At 44.8% G+C, this 12,487-nt stretch overlaps 1 protein-coding gene across 28 annotated transcripts in view; it reads right to left on the bottom strand.

Annotated features, from left to right (window-relative positions):
- LOC115158068 (transcription factor 7-like 2) overlaps positions 1-12,487 on the bottom strand; it is a 116,829-nt gene that overhangs the window by 82,381 nt on the left and 21,961 nt on the right. The gene's annotated exons all lie outside the window — the stretch shown is intronic.

Raw genomic sequence — 12,487 nt, 5'->3', positions numbered from 1 at the left:
ATGATATGCCAATCGTTTTGGTGACATAGTCAACCATACTTAGTTTCCCGGACTGTAACGCAGAAGGAAGGAGGAGGAAGAGCAGTTGCTCTGAATTATGAGCCAAGGAATCAGGGAGAGCAAAGTCTGAACCATTGCAAGACAAACTTTACAGGGGCAAGAACTTCATAAAGAAGAAGCCTAGCATCTTAAGTATTGTGACCAATGTCTTCTTTGTCAACAGGTCATACTGACTATTTACCTTCAAAGGATTCAAGGATACTCTCAAAAGGGTACTCATATAATGCAATAATGGAAGTATTCCACTACCCACAGCCGAATGCTTTCCCTTCTAGACCTCTATTTGTTGTGCCTGCTCTTTGACTATAGCTAATGCTCCTTCCTTCCGGGGTGACCCTGCTATAGACTACTCTTGCCTTACGAATGTCAGGTCTACCAAGTCGGAGGGGGTACAGACTGAGGTCACCTCAGCTGCCTGCCTGCTCTCAGAGAGGGCCCATAACATAAGTTACGTTACAGGGGGTCAACAGGGTGAAGCAGGCACTTATTGTACGGTGAGAAAAATAGAACTACTAAATATCATGGTAGGGTGCACTGTGTAAGAACCATTGACCTTTCCATACTGCTCACTGATGGAGAGTACATTCAAATAGGTATTCAAACCAATACGTCAAACGGTGACAGGAGTTCCCTGAATTTGCATGCGGGGCTGTGCAAACACTCCTAATGGGAATGAGGGCAGTCAAAATATGAAGGGAAAAATATGCCATAAAAAAGAACTATAAAACCCTGTACAGTTGATATAACACGATCAACAACTATGTACAGGGAGAACAACACAACCAGATAGGACTGACACCAAGACAATAAGGCAAAAGGAATAAAGAGAGAGAGAGAGAGAGAGAGAGAGAGAGAGAGAGAGAGAGAGAGAGGAGAGAGAGAGAGAGAGAGAGAAAGAATGGGGGCCGTTAGAGTTGGCTAGTGGAAACACTGGAGGGTTCCGGACTCGTTTCTTAACCTTGGGACCACAGGCCGGCGCATGAAAAACGGATTTGAAGTAAATTCGATATAAAAAAGTAGCACCGTAATGTATGCCGCCTTATACCACACCAGCTCCCCCCAAAGGAAACTTCTGACAAGTCGAGTTGGCCTTGTATCTTGGCCTCTGATGCAATGGGAACATCAACTGCTGGGCTAGGATTCCGTCCAAAAAACTTGGCCGGAGCTAGAATTGGAATGTTGTCATTCCATATACGTCTGTGTCCCTATCCTTAGCCTCTAAATAAAACAATCACTATGGCCCTTCTGCTGCCCGCTATTCAACAGCTCCTTTCCTGTAGCCTATTCAACTACCTAATCAGAGCTACTCTCTGTCCTCTTCATAAGGGCCTGTGCTAGAAGAAATCTGTACACTTGTGTGTTGCTGTGTTTGTTACTATGTCAGAAAGTGTGTGTGTGTGTGTGTGTGTATGTGCCACAACCCTTCCTGAGACCGTGGATAAATCAGTGGTAATTAGCAGAGGGTTCACTGCAGGGTGCTTTGCTGTGGTTTGTGCTGGAGGGAGTTATTGACTCCCGTCCTCTGCCTGACTCCCGTCCTCTCCCTCAGCCCCTGCAACAAAAACTCAGCCTGGCTCCACAACCACTCATTTATGACCCCAGCGAGGCTTTTACTGCAACGGTATGTTTGTGCGTCAAGGGGTGGAAAGTAGTGATGGGCGGGAAAAAAAATTGATAGGTTACATATTGTGATATTATTTTTTACGATATCGCTTTGACAATATCACAATATTACTTTGCGCTAATTGGCTGTACCAGCACCGAAACTATTTTTCCTTCAAAGCTTGTTCATCACCTTCTTTTTAAATAGGAAGCCAATTTGTTTTCAGCACTTTTATTTCTATGATTGATCAAAACTCGTTTTTATCATGACTCTCTCTTGTTCTTCTGCAGTAGACATACAGTGAGGGAAAAAAGTATTTGATCCCCTGCTGATTTTGTACGTTTGCCCACTGACAAAGAAATGATCAGTCTATAATTTTAATGGTAGGTTTATTTGAACAGTGAGAGACAGAATAACAACAAAAAAATCCAGAAAAACGCATGTCAAAAATTTTATAAATTGATTTGCATCTTAATGAGGGAAATAAGTATTTGACCCCTCTGCAAAACATAACTTAGTACTTGGTGGCAAAACCCTTGTTGGCAATCACAGAGGTCAGACGTTTCTTGTAGTTGGCCACCAGGTTTGCACACATCTCAGGAGGGATTTTGTCCCACTCCTCTTTGCAGATCTTCTCCAAGTCATTAAGGTTTCGAGGCTGACGTTTGGCAACTCGAACCTTCAGCTCCCTCCACAGATTTTCTATGGGATTAAGGTCTGGAAACTGGCTAGGCCACTCCAGGACCTTAATGTGCTTCTTCTTGAGCCACTCCTTTGTTGCCTTGGCCGTGTGTTTTGGGTCATTGTCATGCTGGAATACCCATCCATGACCCATTTTCAATGCCCTGGCTGACGGAAGGAGGTTCTCACCCAAGATTTGACGGTACATGGCCCCGTCCATCGTCCCTTTGATGTGGTGAAGATGTCCTGTCCCTTTAGCAGAAAAACACCCCCAAAGCATAATGTTTCCACCTGTTTGACGGTGGGGATGGTGTTCTTGGGATCATAGGCAGCATTCCTCCTCCAAACACGGCGAGTTGAGTTGATGCCAAAGAGCTCCATTCTGGTCTCATCTGACCACAACACTTTCACCCAGTTGTCCTCTGAATCATTCAGATGTTCATTGGCAAACTTCAGACGGGCATGTATATGTGCTTTCTTGAGCAGGGGGACCTTGCGGGCGCTGCAGGATTTCAGTCCTTCACGGCGTAGTGTGTTACCAATTGTTTTCTTGGTGACTATGGTCCCAGCTGCCTTGAGATCATTGACAAGATCCTCCCGTGTAGTTCTGGGCTGATTCCTTACCGTTCTCATGACCATTGCAACTCCACAAGGTGAGATCTTGCATGGAGCCCCAGGCCGAGGGAGATTGTCAGTTCTTTTGTGTTTCTTCCATTTGCGAATAATGGCACCAAATGTTGTCACCTTCTCACCAAGCTGCTTGGCGATTCCAGCCTTGTGTAGGTCTACAATCTTGTCCCTGACATCCTTGGAGAGCTCTTTGATCTTGGCCATGCTGGAGAGTTTGGAATCTGATTGATTGATTGCTTCTGTGGACAGGTGTCTTTTATACAGGTAACAAGCTGAGATTAGGAGTGTGCTCCTAATCTCAGCTCGTTACCTGTATAAAAGACACCTGGGAGCCAGAAATGTTTCTGATTGAGAGGGGGTCAAATACTTATTTCCCTCATTAAAATGCAAATCAATTTATAAAATTTTTGACATGCGTTTTTCTGGATTATTTTGTTGTTATTCTGTCTCTCACTGTTCAAATAAACCTACCATTAAAATTATAGACTGATCATTTCTTGTCAGTGGGCAAACGTACAAAATCAGCAGGGGATCAAATACTTTTCCCCCCTCACTGTATGGTGATAAATATGTTTTGGAATATCGAATCACAGTAAAATCGCAGTATAAAAATCGCAATACGTATAGAATCATGAGAATCGCAATACATATCATATCGGTACCCGAGTATCGTGGTAATATCATATTGTGAGGTCCCTGGCAATTCCCAGCCCTAGTGGAAAAGACGACTTGTAAAGCTCCAGTGATTGTGGTCTTGTGGTTTTTACAGACCCCCCACATTGGGTATTAATTGCCATGAAGGGACGGGGAGACGGGGGCACTTGAGAGTGTGAGGTAACTCAGGACAGCATATACAGTGCCTTTATAGAGTATTCATACCATTTGACTTATTCTACATTATGTTACAGTCTGAATTCAAAATAGATTAAATGTATTTTCTCTCACCCTTCTACACACAATACCCCATAATGAAAGGTGAAAACATGTTTTTAACAATTTTTGCAAATTTATTGGAAATTAAATACAGAAATATCTAATTTATATAAGTATTCACACCACTAAGTCAATACTTTGTAGAAGCACCTTTGGCAGCTTTGAGTCTTTCTGGGTTAAGTCTCTAAGAGCGTTGCACACCTAGATTGTGCAACATTTGCCCATTATTCTTTCCAAAATTCTGTGTTTGAAATTCACTGCTTGACTGAGGTATCTCACAGACAATTGCATGTGTGGGGTACAGAGATGAGGTAGTCATTAAAAAATCCCAGTGAACATTATTAATGCACACAGAGTGAGCCAATGCAACTTCTTATGTGACTCCATAACTTATTTGTGTTTTTGCCATAACAAAGGAATTGAATACATTTCAGCTTTTAATGTTTAATTAAATCAAATTTTACATGCTGGGGTATCGTGTGTAGGCCAATAACAAACAAAAACCAAAATCACAATTTAATCCAATTTAATCCATAAATTCAGGCTGTAACACAACAAAATGTGGAAAAAGTCAAGGGGTGTGAATAATTTCTGAAGGCACCATACACACTTAGAAAAAACGGTTCCAAAAGGGTTATTCAGCAATCCCATAGGAGAACCCTTTTTGGTTCCAGATAGAACTCTTTTGGGTTCCATGTAGAACCGCAGGGACTTTTCTGCCATTGAAATCCTAGACGCTAAAAAAATTTGCATTTAGAAAGTATTCAGACCCCTTCCCTTTTTCCACATTACGTTACAGCCTTATTCTAAAACGTATTAAATTAAAAAATGTCTCATCAACCTACACACAATACCCCATAACGACAAACAGAGAGATCCTTGATGAAAACCTGCTCCAGAGTGCTCAGGACCTCAGACTGGGGCGAAGGTTCACCTTCCAACAGGACAACAACCCTAAGCACACAGCCAAGACAACGCAGGAGTGGCTTCGGGACAAGTCTCTGAATGTCCTTGAGTGGCCCAGCCAGAGCCCGGACTTGAACCCGATTGAACATCTCTGGAGAAACCCTGAACATTTTATTTTATTTAGTTAACCTTTATTTTAAAATAAGCCAGCTGTGCAGCGATGCTCCCCATCCAACCTGACAGAGCTTGAGAGCATCTGCAGAGAAGAATGGGAGAAACTACCCAAATACAGGTGTGCCAAGCTTGTAGCGTCATACCCAAGAAGATTCGAGGCTGTAATCGCTGCCTAAGGTGCTTCAACAAAATACTGAGTAAAGGGTCTAAATACTTATGTAAATGTGATATTTCATTATTATTTTTTTTACATTTGCTCAAATGTATAAATACATGTTTTTGCTTTGTCATTATAGGGTATTGTGGGTATGATTTAATCCACAAAAACTTCCCATTTTAAAGTGGCCTTTTATTGTCCCCAGCACAAGGTGCACCTGTGTAATGGTCATGCTGTTTAATCAGCTTCCTGATATGCCACACCTGTTAGGTGGATGGATTATCTTGGCAAAGGAGAAATGCTCACTAACATGGATATAAGCAAATTTGTGCACCAAATCTTTGAGAAATAAGCTTTGTGCGTATGGAAAATGTCAGGGATTTTTTTTAATTCCAGCTCATGAAACATGGGACCAACACTTTACATGTTGCGTTTATATTTTTGTTCAGTGTATATATTTATTGTATTTTGTTTTTTATAAATACATTGTATGGATGGAAAAACCCAGTGTAAACCTAAACGCCTAAATCCAGATATAAAGTATGTAGAAAAGATAATGGCCCAAAATATTTTTGGGATGATATAATCTTTTGAGAGCTCACAATCACCAAAATAAAAGCTAGACAGACGATCAGGGAGAATAGAAATGCTACGCCCACTACCACACCCACCTAAGCCCATTTTTGATCTAGAAAAAACCCTGGAACCCTCTGTGGAAAGTGTTCTACACTTCGGGGACAGCCGAATAACCTTTTTTTGGTTCTAGATAGCACCTTTTTTTCTAAGATTGTACTGGTGTCAGACAGCCTAGTGGATGTCACGTTTCTAATTCTGATTCCAGTCATTGGAAAGTCTTCTCATAGACTAGACTAACCAAATGATTGTCCAAGTTGAGTATTATTGTCCAGATGCACACAAATATCCAGACACAACCGCCGGGAGGCCTTGAGTGAGGGGACGTCCGTTGAGGTCGTAGGTGTTTGGGGGTGGGGGGGGTTGAAAGGTGACACCCCAGATTGTGGCGCTGGAGCAGTGAGAGAAGTAGAAGCAGGGGGCACATGCCCTGACAGGCAGCTCCACTTCAGGCTGCTATTGCAAATGTTCTCACATGCTAATCCCTCCTGCAGGTTTTACAAGCATGCCAAGGAAAACGGAGCCCCGGCAAGTGGCAAGCTTTCTGACCCCACCTCCTCCCCCTTTCCCCTCCTCCCTCCTTTCCTCCCTCCTCCCAGCGCCTGCTGACGGACGCGCCGCCGGGGCTTGAGTAGGCAGTGACCCATGACCCCTCTCTGACGCCCTGCTCCCCCCTGAAAAACTCTCCTGCTGGGAGGGCCTCCCTGGTAACTCAAGAGCCATTCCAATGTGACAAATTGCTCCGGAGGATAACTCTCTTGCCCCCTACCTCTTCTACCTCCCCTTACCCCCAGCATCTCCCGCCCCTAAGAGCCACCCAGAGCACACACTGTGCATGGGAGGGGGCGTCCCCCTCCCCTTCCTACCCTCCCCCTAACCCTTCGCCCCTCCTCGGCTCACCGGACCAACAATGGGAGCTGAATAACTCAATTGTCTCTGATGAAGTGAAAGACAAGGGAGTCCTCTAAATCCTTACAGAGGGATGAACTCTCTCTCTTCCGCCTGGAGATTTCCCATAGTGACAAGCACACTGGTTAGAAAGTGAATGAGAGTTAGTGATAGAGAAGTGGTCTTAAAAAATAGCCCCACATTTCACTACCAAGGTCTAACTGCTGGACTGTCTGCAGCCATATTTGAGTGACTGATGCATGGCATGAGCTGCTGAATGTGACCCAGTCATCACAATGCAAACAAGCTGAGGCTAACCCAGTGCCATCCATTATACAGGAGGAGGCCACAGCGGGAGACAACAGAGTGGATTGTGAGTGCTCACACATCCTTCCACGTCCACACCACCGGTTGGGCGATAGTACTGAATATTTGACTACTAGAACATTTTAACCTGAAATACTTTGATACATACTGTGTGTCATTAACACTAGTCTAATGCATAACATTACTAAAGCTCTCCCAAAATGTATGAATTTCATGAATAAGCTAAGCGTCAAAACACTGACCAAATAAAATAATCTTATGCAATTTTATTAGCGATAAACTGAGTCAGCTGCCCTGAATTGTGGAGACGGTCGATGGTGTAAAACCTGTTGTTATTAAAACTCCATCTAACGTGTTTATCACATCCAATCCAAGCCTCGGCGCAGACCAGCTTGTTAATTTACTTTTGGATTAAGAGCAGAGGCTTTCGCCCAATCAGACAAAGAGGCTTCCTAATGTGCCAAAGTGGCATGGAACACCGTAAATATTCCCCACAGACCAGCGAGAGAGAATGAGGTGAATCCCGGTCGCAGGCCAAATGGGGTCTAGAGGCATTCCAGCCCTGTAAACAACGTGAGAGGGAGATCGGCGGGAGAGAGAAAGAGTTGGAGAGAGAGGCGAGCAGCTCCGGTTTACATATGGAGCCTGGGTCTTACTCTGGAGACCCCAGGCAGATCTCCAGTCCATCTGTGGCCATGGGGGCTGCTGCCTCATTCTACAGCCATGACACAGCCCCTGCCAGCCAGACACAAGAGCAGTGGTTGTGTACCACACACACAGACACACACACAGACACACACACACACAGACACACACACAGACACACACACACGCAGAGTTTGACATGTAGGCTACAAGGAGCAACATACGCATACACTCAACACAAAGTGACAGGCATGTTCACCACACACACACACACCACACACCACACACACACACACACATACACATACACACATCACGCGTTCATCATGTCCAATAAAACCCTGGGGACAGGGGCCTGGGATCAGAATGATAACTCGCAGATAACACCAAATCAAACAACAAATATAAAAAGGTTTATTTGTGTTTGCTGAGACCCATTCAGAAGAGTCAATCCCACTATCCCAGCATCAAGTCTTATTGGGGTTGACTAAGACTAAAAGGTCTAAGAAGGTGTATTGTTTAACTTCACATTCTCCTAAGGACAGCTGCTAGATTCAAATTATACTGGAAAACGAATATGTTTCCTTGTTGATATTTGTGGGTTCCTTTGTTTAGGCCACAGGTGCAGGGATAAAATATGCACCCACTTGTTGGGGCGGGAACAGTCATTTTCTGTAATTGAGGGAGGGGGGGGAGTGGGGGGGAGAAGAATTATGCAATCCAGACTCTTTGAAATCCCCCAGGTCAAAAGAGAGACTCTTTCCCAATCTCTAGGATGTGTGTGTGCGTATGTGTGTGTGTGCATATGTGTGTGTGTGCATATGTGTGTGTGTGTGTGTGTGTGTGTGTGTGTGTGTGTGTGTGTGTGTGTGTGTGTGTGTGTGTGTGTGTGTGTGTGTGTGTGTGTGTGTGTGTGTGGGTGCATATGTGTGTGTGTGGGTGCGGATGTAGGCTTTGTCTCCAGAAAATTGCGGATGGGGAGGAAGAGTGAAATAAGCAGGCTAACAGCGAAGGGCAGTAGAGGAGGGAAGAAAGTCCAGCCAAAGCTGAGAGAAAGTTAGTCGACGAGAGAGGGCTCTTCGTGACTGATTTAGTTCTTCTAATACACATTTTATGAGTAAATAAAAAAAGATTAAAAAAAGCCCCACCAGCTCTGATAGCCCGAGGCGTTTTGCACCAGGAAAATAACAGTGGAATATGGGAAGGCCTGGGGTTTGTGTGCCCCGGGGCGGGAAGGGGTCCGCTGGGCCAGCATTTACTCCAAAGCCAGAACCGCTAGGGGGTTCCACAAGGCCCTGACTCCAAAACCTCCCCCCTCCTCACCTCTTACACCCCCACACCACACCGCAACCTCCTCCCCCACCCCTCCCACATCCTCTAAACGTATTCTACAAACTGTCTGAAAACAACGTGGTCAAAGCTGTGCTGGTTTCAAAAGACTTTGAGGCATTGCACTCTTCCATAAACAAAAAAGGTTCATTTTGGAATGGATTATTTTCACTGTTTCCTCAAAATGTGGCCCTGAACCCTTTCCTATCTGTCCTGTTCTGGATGTTAACTCACGAGATGTGTGGTCTTGCTACTCCACTATTTACTTAACAGGTGAGGACACATGCCCATTTTAAAACACTGACTTGCAACACAAGTTTCAAAAGATGCGCAACACACATTCAACAACAAAAAATATCCAAAAAGTGATTTAACAAAAGTTAATAACAGCAGTAAAATTCTTAATTGTAAACATGTCTGTTGGAAAGACAAAATCATCTGAACCAATGATAAATAAACTGAGTGACTGTGGGAGCTGGAGTAACTCAGGTTCAGGAGCTCCACAATACTTAGAGCTAATATTCTGTAAGAGGAACAGGAGCCCAAGCAGTAGAACGTTTGAGGTGTCGGTACTCAGCTCCGATGAGCTCCTGCCCAAGTCAAACACTGATCCCACTTGGAGGAAGGAAGACCAGTCACAGACACACTGGGGCACTCACATCTTCTCCAAGGATATGACATCATCCCAGTGTGACTCCAAACTCGTTGTGGATTTCCAGCATACAGACTCAGAAAGTAAACAGTGTTGTGTTTCTTTAACTCCCCCTGGCTCTACCTCATGGTGTCATTAAGAGTATCTTTGGGTCTTTCTATAAATAGAGCTGGGAGGCTGAGGACTGCAGGGCCTGCTGTTCTTCCGACAGACCAGGGACACTAATAAACAGCACAAGCATCTTTAACATCAGGCTTGGCTAGCTCGGGTCTCAGGTCGCCACTGATTCTGTCTCAGCTTCGGTCGCTAGCTCTCTGTGTCTGGGCCTTTTCCCCAAGACTGTGGTTCCACATCCTCCTCAGTCTATACTTTAAACAAAGCTCTCCAAGGGTCTCTTGGATCTACCGTGGTTCGGAGAACGGTTCTAATTATTTCAATTCCAGCAAATGCTTAACACACAGAAAGTGTAAAATGCAGGTCGCTTTGGATGAACGCATCTGCTTGATAACTGTACTATTTATCCACAGTAGCCCAGAGCAGCTACACGGTGAGTGTGGGCAGAGAGCGAGTGAGATCAGGGCTGAGGTGAGGAGCTCAAGACAGATCCCAGTCCTGCTTCCGCCGGTGGATTCTCGAGCACACTGACCTACATAGCGGTTACGTGGGCTCAGCATGCTAGCACAGCGGGGCTAGGTGTGCCTGAGCCCTTCACGCAAGGCGCTCGTTCTGTGCTACAACAAAAAGGTTGGGTAATAGGTGAACGTTGTGTGTAAATTGTGGTAATATTAAAAATATAAAATAAGACGTCGAAGGTCGAGCCCTGAAACCTTGAATGAGTTGAGGCTGATGATGATTGGCCTTGTGATGTCACCCTGACACAACAAGAAGCTTACCTGTTAGGTAACTTTTAGGTAACTACGGTACTATACACTTCCATGGCCGTCAAGTTGGAAAAGGATTTTATTGGAGTATAAAGCAAAGAATGCAGGTTCCTTTAGGAGAAAACTACACTGACCTTGTGAAGTACTAAAAGCCTAGAGAACATGCGCACGCACGCACGCACACACACACACGCACACACACACACACACACACACACACACACACACACACACACACACACACACACACACACACACACACACACACACACACACACACACACACACACACACACACACACACACACACACACACACACACACACACACACACACACACACACACAAATGCTCAGAGATCCCACAGCTACGCCTACACACCCTCAAACAACACAAAAGAATAACACACACACACACAGACCATTTCTACACACAACCTACAAAAGGTTTTCTACACATTCGCAAACACTTCCGCACGCACACACATACACACCTTGGAGCAGTTCAGACTCCATATTCATGAGGCCCATTACCAGGGCTCCAGCTCAAAATGCAGAATGGTTTCAGGACACAGGCATAGAGCCTTACTACACCTCCAAGACAGTGAAGACAGTTTGCACTACGGCAGAAACCCTCCCAGTGGTCAGAGGAATCTGTAAATCTACAACACTCTGTAATATACTGTATCCTAGAGAAAACATCACCATAAGCCTAGTTTAAACTAATCTACTGTTCCTGAGGGAAATTTGATCTTACTGACTGTGATACAGGGAAATATTCCATCCATTTGACTGTGATACAAATATTTTCCATCCATTTAAAACACACACATTATAGCATTGGGAGACTGGCTCTTCACTGTCGGGGCTTAATTAAGCAATACGGCCAGAGGGGGGTGTGGTATGTGGCCAATATACCACGGCTAAGAGCTGTTCTTACGTATGACGCAACGCTGAGTGCCTGGATACAGCCCTTAGCCGTGGTATATTGGCAATACACCACAAACCCCCAAGGTGCCTTATTGCTATTATACACTGGTAAGAAATGTTTGGTAATCCCTGTGGTATACGGTCTGATATACCACAGCTTTCAGTCAATCAGCATTCAGGGCTCGAACCACCCAGTTTATAATGAATAAATAAGGCATAAGGATGTGGTTATTGGAGCTCATTAAAATGGAGGACGTTGCTGTGAAAACAGGACTCTGGGAGGGTCAAGGAGCCTCCTACGTGGGCCGGGCTACCCTCTCCTGTCCCTCTGTACCCCACCCCTCACCACCAAATCAACTGACAATGACCCCCTCTCCCACCACCCCACCCCCCACTGTCTCTTGCACACACACAGACACACAGACACCTCATGGCTAATTACTGCATAGCTTAATCACTGGGTGATCTGTCTGACTCTGAAAACCCCCTCCTTCACAAGAGACACAAACAAACGTGGGCACACAAGCCAATTACTGATGAATCTTTTATATGGTCTCTACCAACTCCCTGTTTGGTTTTCCTAGGGGTTACCTCCACCGGCCAAGTGAAATGTAGGGGAAAGGGAGAAAGATACAGAGGAAAGCATGACAATCCGCTGTGTGTGACCTTTGTCCTGTATAGCCAACTTTAAACATGCAAACTTAATAGGGGAAAAAAATACTTTTGAAAATACACACTTTGTGACGCCCTTCTTCATATCTCTCCGAAGTGCCCCATGAAAACAGACAGAAATCCCAACACCATGATAATACGTCGATAACGAGCTGAGGCAATCTATTGATCAGCTTCATTCTGCATCTCTTAGCTGGGGTGCAACAGCCAGGCTGGATGGGGATCATTACACTGTTCACACACACACACACACACAGAGACTGACGCAGAAATAAGTTAGAGCTAAACATCCCACATTATAGCAGACGGGCTAATGACACGCCAAATGTGTGTGTGAGAAAGAAAGAGAGAGTGCGAGAGAGAGAGGGGAAAGAGAGAGAGAAAGAG

This window comes from Salmo trutta, chromosome 2 (genome assembly GCF_901001165.1).
Source record: "Salmo trutta chromosome 2, fSalTru1.1, whole genome shotgun sequence".
NCBI lineage: Eukaryota > Metazoa > Chordata > Actinopteri > Salmoniformes > Salmonidae > Salmo > Salmo trutta.
The sequence above is the reverse complement of the archived record's forward strand: the minus strand, read 5'-3'. Positions and strand labels throughout refer to the sequence as shown.